This window comes from Lonchura striata, chromosome 1A, assembly GCF_050655825.1.
Source record: "Lonchura striata isolate lonStrDom1 chromosome 1A, ASM5065582v1, whole genome shotgun sequence".
NCBI lineage: Eukaryota > Metazoa > Chordata > Aves > Passeriformes > Estrildidae > Lonchura > Lonchura striata.
The window spans coordinates 69,012,870-69,031,569 of record NC_140741.1 but is presented as its reverse complement, the minus strand read 5'-3'; the positions used below and the strand labels follow the sequence as shown (position 1 = coordinate 69,031,569).

The 18,700-nt window shown below is 40.0% G+C and overlaps 1 protein-coding gene across 4 annotated transcripts in view; it reads right to left on the bottom strand.

Moving 5' to 3' along the window:
- GRM3 (glutamate metabotropic receptor 3) overlaps positions 1-18,700 on the bottom strand; it is a 102,596-nt gene that overhangs the window by 12,148 nt on the left and 71,748 nt on the right. The gene's annotated exons all lie outside the window — the stretch shown is intronic.

Below are 18,700 nucleotides of genomic sequence, written 5' to 3'. Positions count from 1 at the left end.
AATAAAGGTGATTTTATTTCCCAGTGTCTTTAGCCATAGAAGTGGTTCCACTGTCATTGCTGGAATAAATCTCTTTCCCTGCCTCTGTGCCCATACTGTGCTTGAGCTTGAGCAATATTGTGTAAGGGTGTAATACCTTCCTCCACTTCAATCTCCAGATACTTTGGATTTCTTGTGGTAGATTTATTTAGCTTCTTTAAAACACTGAGGCCGACTGCTTTCACCTTTATTCCTGCAGAGCATTATCTTATTTTGCAGTACTCTGGCTAAGGTCAGTAAAAGTGACACTGGGTTTTGGCACAGAAGGAGCTGGAGGGTTGAAATTGTGATCTGCACATCCTCAGGTGCTACACTTGGAGTGCATTTCCCCCCAACTTTCTTCTTATTGTAGGGCAAAATTGGAATCTAATTTACAGCCACCTATACTTTCTTCAGAGTCAAGACTCTGTTTATTCTCATCCCTGCCCTCTCCTGCTCCTTCCCACCTCAGATGTGTCAGTCTTGGTTTGTAGGATTACAGAATCATGGAATTACAGAATAATGCAGGTAGGAAGGCACCACCAGCAGGGCCCTCTGATCCACCCCTCCTGCTCAAGCAGGGCCATCCCAGAGCACACGGCACAGGATTCATCCAGACAGTTCTGGAATACCTTCAGTGAGGGCTGCTCCATCTCTCAGGCAACCTGTGCCAGTGCTGGGTCACTGCACATAAAAGAAGTTCCTTCTCATGTTCACGTGTTGCAGCTCCCGTCTTTGCCTCTGTTTCATTGCCATTGAGAAGAGCCTGGCTCCCTTCAGATACCCACAAACACTCATGAACTCCCCTCTCAGCTGTGTCTTTTGAAGCCTGAACAAGCCCAACTCCCTCAGCCTTTCCCCATGAGACAGATGATGCAGTATCCTTATCATCTTTATGCCCCTCTGCTGGAGTTGCCCCAGGAGTTCCATGTCTTTCTTGTACTGTACAAATTAGGACTGGGTAGCCCAGAAATTTTGTCACTGTTGGCATCTAGTTGTAACACTAGTCCAACGAGACCTCTGAGACCATAAAAATTAAGAGCAGCATAATCCTCCCCCAAATGGTTAGTCCTGCTGGAAGTGACATGCTCTAAATTAAACAAGTAGATAAATTAAAAATATAGGTCAACAAGAAGAATATGAAGCAGCTTTCCTCCTCTCCCTCCTCCTCCTCATGCACAGGCACACAAGCTCCCTCATCCAGGAGCAGCATTAAAACAAAATCATAATGCAGCACTTAACAGCTCCTCAATAATGTGCTGTCATTGCCAGTGTCTTATTTCATTATTCATAACACTTATATAGATTGTAGAAGCTGTTAATACAGCAGCCCAGCTTTAAGAGCCAGTTTATTCACTTCAGAGTTATCCAGGCCAGCCCTGAGGTGGCTGAGAGCCTGTGACTGCTGCTGGCACCAGTGGAGCTGCAGGTCAGGAGGACAAACTGCAAACTCTTGTTTGACATCTGTCAAGTGCATAACTTGAAGGCCACAAGAACCCTAGTGCAAGTGAGGGTCTGAAAAATCAGCACTTCTCAAGAAAGTATTCCCTCTGTATAACATGTTTAACAACTTTATAGGAGTTCTGATAGAATATTTGTCATTTAAATGGAGAAAAATATTTTCCTTAGATTTTGCAGTTAGGTTCAGAAGGCAAAGCAGGTAATCTCACACAGAGTTAACTTGAAGCTCAAGTATAATTGCCTTCCATACAGCTGTTCCCACGCTACAAGAAATAAAAGATTTTTGTAGGACAACATGTTCTAAGTTAACCAAAGCTTGCAACTTGAAACATTCATTTTTAGTGGCTGCTGATAGAGGAAAATAAATCACCATCTTTGAGATGGAAAGGATGAAATCATTTAACCAAACAATGATGTATTAAATTATAGTATGGTGAGCCAAAGCCTACAAATGAGCCCACTGGGTGGCAGCAATTAATATACCCACTGATTACGTATAAACTCACTAAGGCATTTTAATGTATCATTTATCAACATGTTCTAGATGCTGTAGGAGCACTTCCAAAAAGTAATGTTTTCACAAAATATGATGTAATAATAATCATAATAGTAAGATGCTTATAGGCAAGAAAGATGCTTATCACAAGAAGGCAGGATCTTATGTTTTAGAGTAAAAATACCTGTTTTTTGCAAATTGGTTTTCCCAGAGATGATGTCAGGCTGTCATAAGTCACTCTGCAAATTCTTTTATATATCTCAGTTTTCAGAGGAAACCTACAACCCTTAAAGCAGGTATTTTTGGCAAGTCTATTTCAGAGTTGTAGCTCAGCTCTTTTACATTCATCCCTTGGGGAGAGGACAGACAGGAGCCTCTGGATCTCATCAGCTGTTAGCTAAGAGGCTGAGTGACAATATGAACTTTGCCTCCTTTGAGCCTTTGAATATTCTCCTTCCCTTGTACTTCATGAAATGGATTAGTCCTGTGTAAAGCGGTTATACAATAGGAATTTTGTAAAAGAAGCTATCAAGGAAAATAAAGGATAATTTAAAAAGACCTAAAGCAGTGATGCTTTGTGTTCCAGCTTGCAGCATTTCAGCAATGAAGATGCAGTAGCAGTGACATTTATAAGAGAAGGAGGGCAGAAGGCAGAAATCTTTGGAAGCCCAGTGCAGGCAGTTCAACTCTGTCAGCTCCCTGGACAAATCCTACTGGAGGAGAGGATTCTATTGTGCAAGTGGAGGACAAACTCCTTCTGCTTCAGATAAGAGAGGAATAACTGCAGATTTATGACTGTTTTAGTAGCAGGTACAGATAAGAACATAAAATAACATCATAGCTTTTATGTAGTGAATTATGTCATTTGTTTCCATCTTCCTAAGGGGAAGCAATTTTTCCAACAGTCACATAACTTGCAAAAATGTGCTTATCTGCTGTTGGAAGCAGATGAGTTGCTTTTATTTGGATATCTTATAATATTTTTGGTCTCAGTAATGTACAGGTCTTGATGACATGAAAAATTTCAGAAACGAAGTTCTGAAGGGGAGATTTATTTTATCTTTGGGCAAAACCTCTATTTGAAGAGGCAGTATGAGAAATAGATTTAAATATTTCTAATTCTGCACAATGCCTTGGTTGAGTGAAAAACACTCCAGGATTTTTTAACAAGGAATGAATAGATGAGGAAAACAAATAAGTTTTCATCCTAATTAGGCACTGGAAATCTTTTAAGAGGATGAGCAGCCTAGGGAAAGATATGCGTCATCTAAACTGGCTTGGAATCAGACTGGGTTTTGTTTGTCAGCAACATCTTTGGGCCAGGAAGGATATTTTGCAGAGTCTCTCATGTGTCTGGCACAGATTTGTGTGTGTAGATGTTGTCCTATAGAAAACACCCTCACTAACAGTTCCTGGTAGGAATGATGACAGATATCCCTAAATCTAAGAACATTTTTCGTGTCCTCTAAAACATGCCTCTGTTCTTTGTTTGCAGAGTCTATTCTTTCTAAACAAGGCACAGCTCACTAGCTAGGAGGCAATTCATTAATAGCAAGGCTTGATGAAAGCCCTGCAGTTTTTTAGCTTGGTAGTTGGGACATTTCATGTAGTTTGGAAAGAAATGTAACAAGGACTATTGGGTGCACTGAAGGTATCTTCTTCCACAGCTTGTTGGCCCCAAAGACTATGAGGAGATCATGATTAAACAGAAATGGAAAAGTAAAGAGGGAACAGGCTGGAGTTTCTGAAAAGTTGAGTAAAACCTCCTTAGTCTCACTAGATGGTGCTGCAAAAACTCCAAACTCCTGATTTAAGACTGAAAAATGAGAAAATTTTTATGTAACAGAAAAATATAGTTATTTTTTGATTCCCCCCTACTCTTCCTGTTACATATCCAGGGCAATGCCTTTTTAAAACACTTTAATGGAGAGCCTCAATAATAATATAACAGGATATGTTATGTTTGTCCAACAGGCTCATCTGTGTATATGATGCCTTATCTTGAAAAATATCAGAAAAGACCCTGAGAATGCACATTTCTTTTAATTCTCTTTTATTTTTAGCTCAATGTGGTTTGTTGAGGTCAAAGTGACTTATTTCTGCTTGGCTGAACACTTAGACCAAGCAACAGAGACCTGATGCACAGCACAGCTGGTTTCATATGTGATTGACAGAAAGGACGTTGAAATTTGGCAATTTAAAAGTTAGTATGAGAAAGATCAGAGCAAAGTGTCACTAGATTGTACCTCTCCACAATTAACAAAATACTAGTTTCCACTAGAGACCAGCAGTCACTTTTAACCTCTGCACCACTGTCTCGATGTGTTTGGGTCATAGGCGGCATTGCTTCTTCTCATTTAAGAAATGAATGAGACAAATAATATAGATTAGTCCCTGAAAAATGTCATTTTCCTATCTATGTCTACACATTTTCCATTCAGGTCTAAGGTTTCTCTTATGCTGGACATTTGCTGTAGGGAGTTTTAAAACTCATAGACCCCACAACATTTGCACTGGTCAGAGACAGAAATGTTTTCCTCAGGCCTTGCTGCAAAGATCTATCAAGGGATATATGTGGATGAGTAAATTACCCCAAACTACAAAAGAGAATGAGTACTGGCTATTTCTAAGGTTCACTTTAAAGTGGTATCTAGAACAGCCCAGCCAAACTGTTCTTTTCCTGTTGAACCACCATGAGTGTGACTATCTGAAATACATTCGCTATTTACGTATCTGAAGTCAAGTGAGATGAGCAGCTCCAATGTCTGGGACAGAAAGGCTCAGAGCTGGAGCACCAGGTGGCTGCAGCATGTCCAAGCTCACTGCAGTGTACCTGAGAGCAGGTCCCTCCCGGGCTGCCTGCACAGGCTGCTGTGGGGCTACCAGAGAGAATGGTTCGGGAACATTTACAAAATAACTTAAGAAGGGTCTGAAAAACGAGCATTCCTTCAGCTCATCATTACCCTCATTATCCTCAGCCTGGCTGAGCACAAAACTCCCAGGCTACCTTTCCTGTGAATTGCTTGCCTCAAGCTCAATGTTTTACATTTCCAGGCATGTGCTGTCCTCTTGCTTGTGCAACTCTTGGGCATAGGTGTGGTCTTTAGGATGTGGGGAGAATGAAATGTATGCTAAATTACAAACCTTCATCAAGGAAACTGTGAAATTGCCCTAATCCTTTTTAAATAAATTTAAGGAATTAAAAAATAATTTCTTCTTTCTTAAAGCATTTTGATTTTGAGACATGGAAGGTAAAAACATGTCAAAATTCTGCACTTATTGTATTTGTCCACAAAAATCCAAACAATCCCACCTGAAATTAAGAATATGTCTTGCAGTTTTTTGGTAAAGGTTGTATTAGTTTAACTTTAAAATAAAACAAACATATATGGAAAATTATCCAAGGTGTTATTTTTTTTTAATGTCTGCTTAGTTGATAATTAATTTCAGTTGATACCATTCTTTTAATTTAAGTTTATCCAGTTAAAAAAATGTTTGTCACAAGAGGCAAAATGAATGCAATGTAATTGAAACCAGCAATCAACTTGCAATTACAAGGAAATTAAACCATGACTTCAAACTGCCTAACTCCCCCCTCAGGCCAACTCCCTGTTTTGTACAGAGAAGCAAGGGGAACCCACCCCCATTATGAAGAATTATGGCCACTGTTTAGGGTGACAGCACATCAGATCAGGAGCTGGAACTGTGACTTCTGGGCTGGCCTCTGGTAGCTTCTGAAAGGTTTTGATCCAGAGAAAATTTGAGTTGGCTGGTGAGTTCTCTGACAGTTGCTGAACAATAATGTTGCTCTCAAAGAACGTGATTAATTTTTTGATTGTGACTTTCTGCCAGTTCAGGGGTTCTGGGTGCCCTGTGTCCAACTTGAGCATCGGGGTGAGGGACATTCCCATGTAACCTCAGAACTGGGAACTGGTGCCATACCTTTTACCCCTCTTTTCCCAGTACATCCAAGGTGCAGCTGGAAGAGATTGAAGCTGTGTTTTAATTTTGATAAAATTTACTTTTGGACTAAATCTGGGACATGGTTATATCACAGGGGCACGAATCTTTCTCTTTTTGGAGGCACTGTTCCATGCTGTGCTAATTCCACCCCCAGACTGCATATGTAGCAGTCTAAGGAAGTGTTAAATACCTCATAATATTTTTGCCCTTCTTTGTCAGCCTGAAGGAAATATGAATAGATTTAGTTATTAAGATATTAAAGGAAGTTGGTTAAAACATTCTCTCCTCTGTGGGGACTTAAGGATTAGAGACGTGTTTCCAGACACAGCTCTGAATAATTTAGTTAGATAGTTTGCCCTTAGAGATCAGCAGCAAATGAACCATGAAATAGACCCTCTGGCTGTTATTTCCTAATTGACTTGATATGAAGACACTCCCAAATCAGGTGGACTGACATAGATTTAATTACTTATACTGCAATTCTATTGTTTAGTAGTAGTAATATTGTAGCTGTGACAGTACAAGATACAAGAAATTTCAAGTGTCTAAGAAATGCAGTATTTCTTATTAGACTTACAGATGGAGGAAGTACACAAGCTTTCAGGCCCAAGGTCACTCCATTAGGTCACCAGCACCATTGCTCAATAAATTTGACCTCCATTTATTTTGAAGGAACAACTCTGCTCGGAGTTTAGTATATTGGGTTTTTATTTCCTGCTGGAAACACAATTTCCCTTTGCAAACAGCCTCATTACTATCCATTTGCAGAGTAATTGCTGAAAGCTCTTTGTTCACTACTTTAAAAGTATAGAGTTCAGAAACAGAAGGTCTGATCGAGATGCAAGACAAGATATGACAAAGAGATGTTATGCCAAACGCTTCTTTTTTTTCCAGATATGTGGGCAGTCTAATAAAGGTATTGCCTCTTCTTACAAATCTTATGACTCTGTGCTATTATTTTTGTTAAGGAGCTACTGAAAACTCTTGGCAATCACCCTACAAATTGCTAATAATGAGGTAATTTGCAAAATGAAATTGTATTTGCAGTAGGAAAATAAAACCCTAAGCAGTGAATTCTAAGGAGTGCATGCATTTGAAATAATTGATGCTCAAATTTAATGAACATTTTGTGGGAAAAAAGAGCTATAGAATGCCTCAGAGCTGGAATAAAGACACAATATCACAGTGAAACACAGGAACCCTTAGGATTAGGCATATTATACAGCTCAGTTATAGCATTTGGCACGTCTGACATAAGCTGGTAGAGGACAAAGAATTGGAGTACAGCTGGAAAGGTGAATGCTTCACACATCACGTGGTGTAAGATTCTGGAGTGGATCCGTATTCTCTAGGAATATAATACATGAATGAAAAGAAAAGTGACCTATATTTCATGAACAAAAGATTAAGTAGGAGTGTCTGTTTTGGGAGTGCAGTTTTCTTACAGGTCTCCTATGGAGAATGGAAAGAAATCGGCACCTATAAAGGAGGGCTCTGGCTAATGTGAGATGCCATCAGGGAGGTGGGTAACTTCCCCCATCAATAGTTCTTCAGTTAGACTACAAACGTGTGTCAAAGAATGGTTTATTTCTCCATGGATAGAGAAATAAAACTAATGTTTTCAGTAAGGTCCACCACACACATTAAATGTACTCATCTTCCTTTGTAAAAGTATGAATGTGGATTTTATCTTTACTCTTTTCTATATAATAAGGCAGTGGCTGGAAATGTACATTTACTGAAATTGCAAATTAATTCAGTATTCAACAGAGTCCATCTCAGCTGACCAAATGCTGAGTCAGCCAGAGAGGGGAAAGTGGGCTTCTCACAACAATGAATTCCAGTTAAAAGAGAGTCAGATAAAGGATAACCCTTGGCTTTTAAGGTTATTCCTGCATATCACACACAAGCTGCCAAGGTAACACGTCATCTCTCTCAACATCTTCAATGTTCATTTGCATGTGTTATGCTACAACGCACAACCTGCATGTCCTATTAATACTTGCAAATTCTTCTGTTCTCAGGGATAAAAGATAAAGCTGAGAGCACAGAAACACTTTTGCTAATGCTTTTCTCCACTGAATCAGTTCAGCAACAGCAATCACTGGACCTCAGGGGAAAATGTAAAATGAAAATGTTGATTTATTTGCCTGTTTTATGGTGAAAGTAGAGACACATTGATAGGATTAGACTGATAAAATGTTTCAGAGATATAGAAAAGACATTAACAGTACTGCCTCAAACCTTCCTCTGACTTGAGATAATTTCTCCTCCAAAGAGCCTTTAAAGATGGGCTTTTTATTCTTTCAGTTACTGGAGCATTAACTAGCCATTAGCTATTTATTCAAATGGATGTGCAAATGTAATAGAAGAAGTTTAAGAAACTTTTTCAGCACATTTTCATCAGTTCCCAATACCAGTTTCATAGTTTTTTTAAACCATTCTCTGGTAGACACTTATCCTGGTACAGAAGGCAAATTTTTGACAAAAAGCTGATCACTCAAAGCAGTGATCAGCTCCTGCATTAATCAGGGAAATAGACAAATGTCATGGAAAAAATTTACTTTTACAGAAACCACAGGTAAAATGTATTATTTGGGGTACATTATTTATGTCAAGGGAAGGAACCACAAGAGCACAACCTTTTCCTCTTACAGGTAATGACATAGTTGCTGCTTAGGCTAGAAGAGTCAAGCAATCCCACCCCATAAGTTTCTGCATATGAGCAGTCATGTCTTGGTGTTTTGAAGCAAATGTAAGACTTCTTGTAAAAGTTAGAGCCACAGAGAAAGTGTTCCCACAGGAAGAGAGCAGGACAGTTCTGTAGCAGAAGCACAGGAAGATGCTTGAGGCTCCAGAGCTGCACACAGAGTTAGCTACTGATCACTACACAAATTAAACCTAGGGAAGATGGCTTTTAGGGCATAATTAATAAAAAGAAGAGTGTGTTTGCATCATGTGCAAAACATCCCGTGAATGGTGAATAAACAAACACAATAACAAGAAGGTACAGCATCTTCAAGAAAAAGAACTGGGAATGTTCCCTGATTGTGGATGCTGGAACTCACCAGTGCTGCTACCTGAACACCAGGAGGTTCTCCCTTCCCTTTGGTGTGTAAAGACCATTGATTTTGGATTTACTGCTCACTCTTTATAAACGCAATCTCAACAGTCATAGATCAAGTATTATTTCTTATTATAGAATTGGGTTAAGTGAATTAAGTGAGTTAAGTAAAGTAAATTTTTAAAGGACAGTGGGTGAGTGCTCCTGTGAATGTGGGAGCTCATGCCTCTCTGTGTGTTTTCCAATCCATACAGCAAATGTGGTTAATACTGGATCACAGAATCATACTGATATCAGATGTAACATTTAGGAATCACATTCCACCCTGAAAATCCATATTCTCTCAGCTACAGAGCTACATGGGATTTCTGTAGCATATACATTTGGCATGAGGACTCTGTTCAAGCCTGGGCTTCCCTCAGCTTTCTCACACCAGTAGTTTCCTTGTTTCTTCTGAGCACAGTGCATTCCCCTCCCTGAATGAAATTAATATGCTTTCTGTGCTGAGCCTCATATTTGAGCCACAGAACAGATAAATATTTCATATGTACAAAGGAACAGTTGCCTTAGCTTATTCCATCAAATTGTCTGGAATCTGTGTATAGCAGCAAGGAGAAAAAGGGACTGCATGAAACCTCAATTGAATTGAGGAGCAATTGCAGATACGCATTGAAAAAGTGAATATTTCTCAGTCTTCAGAAATGGTCTTGAATTTCTCTTGTAAGAATTATGCTAAATGATATGTGTTAGTCTAGAAGAGATTATTCATATATTTCCAAGTAGAAAGATGGGCTTGTACAAGAAAAGCAAAACTCTAGGAGATTAAATTCAGATGCAAGACTGGGGTCAGGGCCCTTCAGATTGGGAGGTATAATAACCTCTGCTTTCCATCTACTGGGTCTTTGCAACCACCATTCCCATCCCCACAACTTCTGGCTCTGAGCTGTTCTTCACATGCGTGCAGGAAATAGTGAGTTTCTGTGTGGAGACCCTACATCCCAAATTAATGATCTAGTTAATTTCTTTACAAAATACCTGCCTTAAGTTTAAGGATTTATCTTTGGAAGCATGGTCCTTTCTGACTTAGTGCTGAACCCCTTTTCATCCCAACAGTAAGCAGGTGAGCTGTCCATGGATGGAGCAAAAAGCAATAGAGCAAATTAAAGGACTGCTCCTGTAGCCATGCTACAGCTGGGATTTCATGAGCATTTCTGTTAGAAGTTTCTCTGCCTCTGATATCCCTGTGCATGAATATGCACCTTGTTTCCCTTCCCTTGAAGAATTTTAATATTCTTTGTCTTCACTTGTTTTGTGCTCAGACAAATGCACTTTCAAGACAGGAAGAAGGAAACAAAAGGAAATTACTCACCCAGATAACAGCAATGAAATGTATTTTTACATTATATTCTATATCTGCTAACTAAATAACCATAAATATTGCAGTGATGCCAAGACAGATATTCTCTGAGATGCTTTTAGAGGTGTTTAGAAACTTGGCTCTGACAAATGAGGAAATGAAAATCACGCACATTCGTCTGTCAGGTCCATCCAGTTTGCAGTTGATGGGAGTTGTGTAGAAGGTCAGTTTGTGAAAAGCATGCATATGTAAAAGGAGTTTCTGCTCCATAGAGATGTAGAGGTGGTTGCTTTTTGAAAAAATGGGAAGAATTTTGGGAAAAATATGTTAGTGGAAAATATAAACAAGGCTGTTTTGAGTTTGGGTTGAGTTTCTTTGTCCCTTTTTATAGAGAAACAGCCCTGTGTCCCTGAGTGGTGGGGAATTTTTTTGCATGGGGAATCAGAAATGGAAAAGACAAACTTGAAGGGAGTAGTCCAGGCTTTGCAGAAAGCAGAAATAGATTCACATGCTCATCTGGGCTGCAGTTTACAAGTACCAATACAGCAGTTGGCTTGGAACAAATTTGTCTGCAAATTTGCTAAGTGGAATAGATGTAGGATTCAGGCCATGATCCATGTCTAGATAGCAGCACCAGACTGGGTTGAGTATTGGTGTCTCACTAATGCAGCTCTACTGCTCTTGTCCCTGTTTCTGTTTAACCACTGTTAGCCTGGAAATATCTTTGTACTATGCTCTAGCAGGTGAAGAAAATAGCTTCAAGGGATGTTGTGAAATTAAGGTTATTTAGAGGAGAAATTATACTTTTCTATAGTTTATACTTTCACTTCTGCCCTTGTAGTATAATTATTAGCTGCCAACAAGGATATGGGTTTTGTAAAAAATAACATTTAGTTGTCTTTGGGGTTAGACATCTGGATTTGTGACTTTCTCTGGTTTTCTTCATCACCTTTTGAAAAGATGAGTTTTCTTGGAGACTCACTGGAAGTCCAGGGCACACCTGAATTACTCAAAAGAGTAAAATGCAATCACCTTATGTGTTGTCCTCATCCTCAACACTTCTGTGGTCACGGTCCGAGCACAGCCTTTGCCTTTGTCAGCCCCTGTTGTAGTATCTCAGCATGCAGGTGAGACTGACTGATATCAGGTGTGGAAGTGACAAAGTGCTCTTTTGTAGCAGGTGGCAGAGAAGAATCTGGTCTTGCCATGGGCTTTTCAGGGCCAAATTAGATGCTAAAATGTAAGGGATAGGAATCCTGAACCAGAGTCTTCTTTCTCACCTGACATCTTCTCCTTCAAGGTCGCAGGAAAAAGCAGACCTGACACCTCTTTATTTATGTGTAAACATTTCTCCCAGGTACATCTGCATGAAAAATAAGAATATAATTCCATTTCTGGGTTGCCCTCCTACTGTAAAACCCAGTAGGACTGGGAAAGGAATGTGCAAGGTTTGGGGATGAAAATGTTGTATGAGATTTGCTACTCCTCTTGTACTGACCCTTGGTGTTTGGGATTCACATATCATTTGCCAGCAAAACAAAAGATAAAATAATAACTATTATAAAACAAGCAGCAGGCAAACACAGGAGCCTGTGATTTAGAGAAATTAGGTTACCAAGCCTTCTGTCTCTCAAATATGTGATCTGAAAGAAAATCATTGCTGTTTGCCAGTCATGTGTTTCTCCACAAACAGTGTCTAATCTCATCCTCATTTACACACTCCCATGGATGCTGTGAAATCTAGAGATTTATGGCTGCCTAAAGGCTACATTATTAATAGGAGATAAGCAGCTGACTATAAATTACATACAAGGCATAGACTATATAATTTTATGTTCAGTATTTCATAGCTCAGCTGAAGTGGTGGGTTCTTTAAATATTCAAGTAGAGGAAACCGAGATGGAGATCCAGATGCAATTTTTGGGATGCCAAAGTACTTTCACCTAAATATGCCACTATAACAAGTTTGGGGCTGTTGCTGGCCTGTGGTTTCTGCAGGCTTTCCAGGAATGACACCCAGCTGGGTAAAGGCCAAAGGCAACATACTTCTAGAGTCTTCCTGAGGACTATGAAGAAGAGTTGTTGCTGCTCTGTGTCCTGCTAATGCTGCATTTCCCATCTTTCTGTCCATGGCAGCTCAGTCAGGCAGAGAGCAGTGGCAGCCAGCAGTGGTGACACCAGGCAAAAGCACCTTGCCCCCAAGTTAGATGGGGAGCAATGGCCCAGCACACCTTGGCATCATCTTCTGGAGCTTATAACACAATTCAACTTCTGCTCCTGCTCACTCAGGCTAATTACTGTGACTTAGTGACAAAGGAAAGCATGAAAGAGCAGCTTTTTATGATGGTCTCTGGCTTGATAGCAGACACCATTTACAGGTAAGTCACTGACCTGCCATCATGGTGAGAGAAGTTTCAATGGAAATTTTATTTGGAACATGTGCCCTAGAGATGACAACACCTGTGCTCTTCTGCCAGTCCAGGTATCCAGTTCACAGGGTGCAGTGAGTGACACACAACACATCCAGAGTGCCGACCCATGATACCTCAAACCTAAACTAGGTTTGAAAAAGTTCTATAGTATTTTATTTTCAACCAGTTTACATCTATAAAGACCTGAGCAAATTCATCTGATTGCACAGCTGCCTTACCTTTCAGCAGGAGTTAGCCTAGAGACCACCCAACCTTCTTTATTCTTTAATTTCATGATATGATATTAGAAATTTATGCAAGATATATAAATATATTAATATATAAATATACTAAAATCTTCAGGAGGACTAAGTAGAGATTGGCTCATTTACTCTTGGAGGGTAAATTTACCCAAAGTAAAGGAACAGCAGATCCCATGAGGCCTCTAAAGAGAGGAGGAAGGAGAAAGTAGATGGGGCCATCAGTATTACCAGGCCATCAAAATCTCACTGCAGCTCTCTGTGTATTTACACCAATGTAACTCCAATACAGAGAGAATATGAGAAAATACTGTGCAGGTTCAACAGTTCCTCTGCTCTGAAACAGCAAGTCTCAAGTGTGCTTTCAGAGACTGTCCCTTAGCTGCTTGCAAGGTTTTAAACACTATGACACATCTGTGGTCCCAAGAAAGGGCATTTATTTTTTCCTATAAATCCTAGACATCTTTTTCATGTATATCTTTAATTAGTATCTTGGGGAATTTGCTCGTTTTCCTTGCTTTTTTAAGCTAAAAATCCATCACTTTTACACTTTACAAAAGTATTAAACTTTTACAACTTTTATGATTAACAAGGTAGTGGATGCCTTCTGCCCATGTGAGCTTTGCCTTCATCTGAAAGTGTGTTCTGGTTTATTCTACAAATAAGCATCACAAGGAAGGCCATGAGGACCTCACTTCTGAGTGCTGAAGGCAAGGGGGATCTGACCCGACAAGAAGGATGTCCTTGGGTGAAGGGTTGGAGTAGCAGGGCCATCTGCTGCAGAGCCTGGGCTTTGAGCTCTGGCTTTAGCCTTCACAGGTACACCCTGCTGTGAGCTCAGAGCCAGCCTTTGAAGTTTCTGCAGCTGTAATCTGCTTGTGATAGCAAATGCAGGATTCCTTTGGTCTGTGCTCCATGCAGCCTGGCTGAGCATTGAGTTTTGAAGTGCACTTTTGACAGGAAATATTTATGGGCAAATCCCAGAGCAGGGACTATGCAATGCTGCTGTGCTCAGAAGTAAGGAGACATCTGCTTGTTGCAGACCATGACTTAAGCTCTTTCTTTTTTGGATGGGACAGATAGGATGGAAATGGTCTGTGAAATTGTGTTCCCACAATAGAAGTCACCAGTGCTCAAGAATAAATGAAAAGGTAAATTTGTGTTTCTGCTTCATATTATTTCAGTGTTGACTGGAGCAGAGTGAGGAGGAAGAGAAGGGAAAAAATGAACCACATAGAAATGTAAGACCAGGTAAGAATAGAAGTCTTGTCATAAAGTCCAGTGGAGGAAAGAGGACAAATTAGACCTGACTTACAAGCCTTTCTTCATTTAGAGTAGTCATTCTGGTTAGCCAGGTGAGAGGACTTGCCCAGGATAAGCTATTTTTGGCGATATAGGCTTTGCTGTAGAAGAGATGGATTTCTGAACACAAGACAGAAAGGTCCATGACAGTGACTCTGGCAACTCAGGAGGGAGAAAGGGATAGGAAAAGACACTGAGTACTTTAAATACGCATTGCCTAAATTTTTTAAATGATCTTTTTTCCAAGTCTACTACTTTAGCCAAATTCCTCCAACTCTTATCTGTGCAGGTTCAGAAAACTGCATGAGACATGTAGACATGCATACATCCCAAAATCCAACCCCCTTCTGCCCATGTGCTCCCACACTAGACTGAGGGCAGGGTTAGTCCTGTTACAACATCAGCCCTGCTAACTGGAGTGGGAAAGCTGGAGCCCAGCCCCACATTCCTGGGTTATCCTGCACAACCAGATAAGCAACCCTGGAGCTACTGCTGGTCTGTCATTGTCATGGCTCTTCTTCCTCACCTCCAGTCCAATGTCCTGGAGGACTAGATACACCAGGGAGCAACATGTAGGGCACAGCTGTGCAGGACCCTGCCACTTTTTTATCCCAAATGATGGACACCTCTCTCACACTGTCCTGGCACTTGTTAAATGTGAGGCTTGCAGTAGTGCTGTGGGCAATGACAGCATTGCTTTTCTGTTTTGTGCTGGTGGCTTAAACAAGATTAATAAGTCAGCAAAGCTGTTTGCTGCACTGTCCCCTCCACCCTTGTGAGAGAACAAGGCTTCTGGATGTGTGGGTTTATCCCTGGATTCATAGCCCTCCAAGGAGCCCCTCTGTGTGCTGCCCTTCACCAGACAATGGCTGGGTATGGGAGAAGTTGAGTTTACTCTGTGCTCTTTGCCTTGGAGACCTTTACTTTTGTTCAGCACTTCTTTGTTGCTCTGGTAATAGAAGTTAACAACCTCTTGAACTGGCATCTCTTTATCAGCAGAAAACCATCACAATTTAGAACATCAAGTGCTGCACTTGTGCCCTCAGGAGGGAATGTAGAGGATGGGAAGATCAAGAAGATGAACCAGCCTATATCTCTTTGAAAAGCCAAATAAACACTGAAATTGAGTGAGTGCATTTATCTGGAGGTTGGACCTGGCATTCTCACATCCTGGTGCTGGAAGCTGGAATTAGGCACAGGTGTCTCTTTTTTCCTTTATAAAAAAGATTCAGAATATCACGACATTTGTCATATACGTCTTATTGACTTGCAAGAAAATTATGTGCCTGGTGTATCTCACAGACAATAAGGAGTGAAATCTCACTTTGTCTTCATCCCACACTGCAGTTCTGTGGAGTTATTTTGATTTAATGAAAAAGAAATAAGTAGGAACCCAGAGATATTAGAGAAATTACCTGTCACACAGCATGTCAGCAACAGTGGCAGCACAAGGATGCACAAATCTTGCCAGTCTCCTACAACCACCCTGCTGTTAGCTGGTCCCTGAGTATTTCCTTGCAAATCAAATTATTGCTGTTCCTGGGAGTCTCACTTCAGACTTTCAGCTAAATGGCAAGTGAAAATAAACCTTAATCACTCTATAATCCATCTGTAGTCAGTAGTCAGAGATGTAGGGGCAACTCATACCTCGCATGGGCTGGAGCACACTCTGTAAGTGCTGATCCCCTCCATTAACTGTAATCAAAGTCTAATCAAAACTAATCTGAGTGTGAAGGGTAAGTGTCTAAAATTGCTCCATCCTACACCAACGATAGAAACGCACCTGATCGTTTACTCTGGTGTGTGTGAAATGCACTGTGGTCCAGCAAACTGGGACGAGGCATTCAGGGCTATTTGCTTGATTTCTTCCACCATTTCTTTGCTTGATTTCTATGCTTGCAGGGCTTATCTGTGTGGACCCCTGCCTTTTAGTAGAGGAGGCATTGCTTAAATAGCTTTTTGTGTGTCTGCAAATATGGTTATTGCTGTTCTCTTTCTTATCTGTTTCCTTGTGGTGGGTCTGGATCACTACCCAGGCTAAAGTAGAGAGAACATCCACAGCCTGACTCGGCTGCAGTGTAGCTGCTGGTCTGGTAACTTCCATGCCACCCTCTCTGTGCTGGGAAAACATTCTCAGGTTTGGAGATGGAAATATGAGAGTGTCTTTGATCAAATGTACCATGCAACAAACTCCTCATATTGCATTAACAACACAAACAAAGATTTTTTTCATCCAGGAAGAGCAAAGAATAATTCTTGGTCCCATAGAAATCAATGACAAGACTTAGATGTATTAAAACCTCACATATGTATTAATTCTTCACACCCTTCTGAAAGGAGGAAAGGATGGAAGATATTCTTAACAACTTGCTACATAAAAATCACTCACCTGCTCAAAAAATAACTTAATACATTAAAACAGGGATTCACATTATAATAGAAGAACTAATAATAAAGAAAGGATGTGAGCAAATAATGTTGTAAGCTGGTAAAAAATGTAAATGGAACAAAGCCATTGGAAAAGCACTTGACAGATTTCTTAATATTTTAAATTAGAAATGAAAATTAATGGAAAATAAAGCTCTTTAGACTTTCAAAGATTTCAATGCTGATTTTAATATAATTAATTTGGTTCAAAAAAGACCCTTCTGTTTTCAAAACTGAAAAATTACACACTTCATTTTTTTTTCCAACTTGAACAGCTTCATCTCCCAATTCATAAAAAAAAAAAAAGAAAAAAAAAAGATATTTCAGTCAAAATGAAAACTAATTTTTCTGTCTCTAGATAAATAAAAATTTTCCTGAGATTTTGGTGAAAGAAAATTAGGGTTATTTTGGCTTTATATCTAGATGTTGAGTGGGAAAATTCTTGGGTGCTTAAAAATATCTGCATATTAGAAAAATCATTAAGAATCCTTTATTTGAACAAAGGTTGCTTAGTCTTAAGGCTGGACTCTATTAATAGTGCTTTCATTTAAGCTCATAAAAATACCTGTAGTGTCAGAAAAATTTTCAAAATAATTGAAGTTTAAAATATTGAAGTGCCCACTCATTTAGGTAGGTCATTACAGTCGTGCAGTATTTCCCTGGCAGGGACAGAAGCACACCACTGCCCTCCCTCCTGATCAGCATGCCAGGAATCAGCTCTCATGAAGTGCTGTCCTCCTAAAACCAATTGATTTCAACAATTTAAAGACATTTATCTCTGAGGATAAATGCAGGCAAGCAAGAAAAGTGTTTCTGTGTTGTAAGTGCTGTGAGGGGAGGAAGGAGAAAGGATTATTCTTAATTTCTAGAGGTCTAAACCCAAAAAGTGTGTTTCATTCTGACTTGAGTACTTGGCTACAGCAGCTGCACCCCTCTGGGAATTAGAGAAGCATCAGGGATGTGGTTGGTAGTATTTAGAAATAATCTGAGCCAAACGCTGAGAACACCTCTAAAGAAGGGGAAACTTCGAGCTCCAATTTGACAGTTTTATGTAGTTTTCAGTGTTATTAGCATTGTATGATTACTAAAGGTCTCTTGGGATTGAGCATGCTGCATCCTACACATGTTTATCCTTCAATTCCTCTTGGAGCTAGTTTCACTCAAAGCACAGCATGACGGTTCTTTACTATCAACTCAGTCAGCTGAGAGTATCAGTTTCACAGTACAGAGAAATTCAAGTTCAACCTAGATGCTTCAGAAGAAACTCAGACATGAAGAAACAAAAAGAGAGGATATTCTACATGTTACTTCTTTCCTCTGTAGATCAATTTAGCTTTGCTGAGGTGTAATATTTTGATGTCACAGTTTAATAAAAAAGCTAAACTCAGCCTTATGTGGTGGCAAAACCACAGAGATGCCACATGCTGTGCAGCCAGTCCCCATTAAGTTTGCTCATATCCTGTATTCACCCTCGTCCACATCTCTTGCACATGTTTAATGCAGTTTTTTCATACTTTGCCATTAAGCCTGTAGTTCTGTAACACAGGTAATGACACTACCCCATTATATTTGAATAGTTTATATACATCTGGTCCTGTGACAGGAATTATTACTTTACTATTGCAAGGACGTTGGCCACAGTCCAGCAATTATGTAAATTTGTAGCAAAGTGAGGGGGAGAAGGCCAAGTCTTGGCATGGGATTAGCAGCCTGTTGTAGCAGGTGGTGAAAGGACCATTGCCTTTCAGACATGCCCAAACTGGCTGTGAATTAAATGGGTGTTGGTGTGTGGAATTTTAGAGGATGGAGTGCAGCATTGCCAAGACCAGCTGTTTTCACCTTCACCTCTTCCTTCTGCTGGAAGCAGGAGGAACATCAACATGTTTTTTTTAGAGTTCTCATCAAGCTCCTCATCCTTCTCCTTTCTGCCTTCTTGTGACA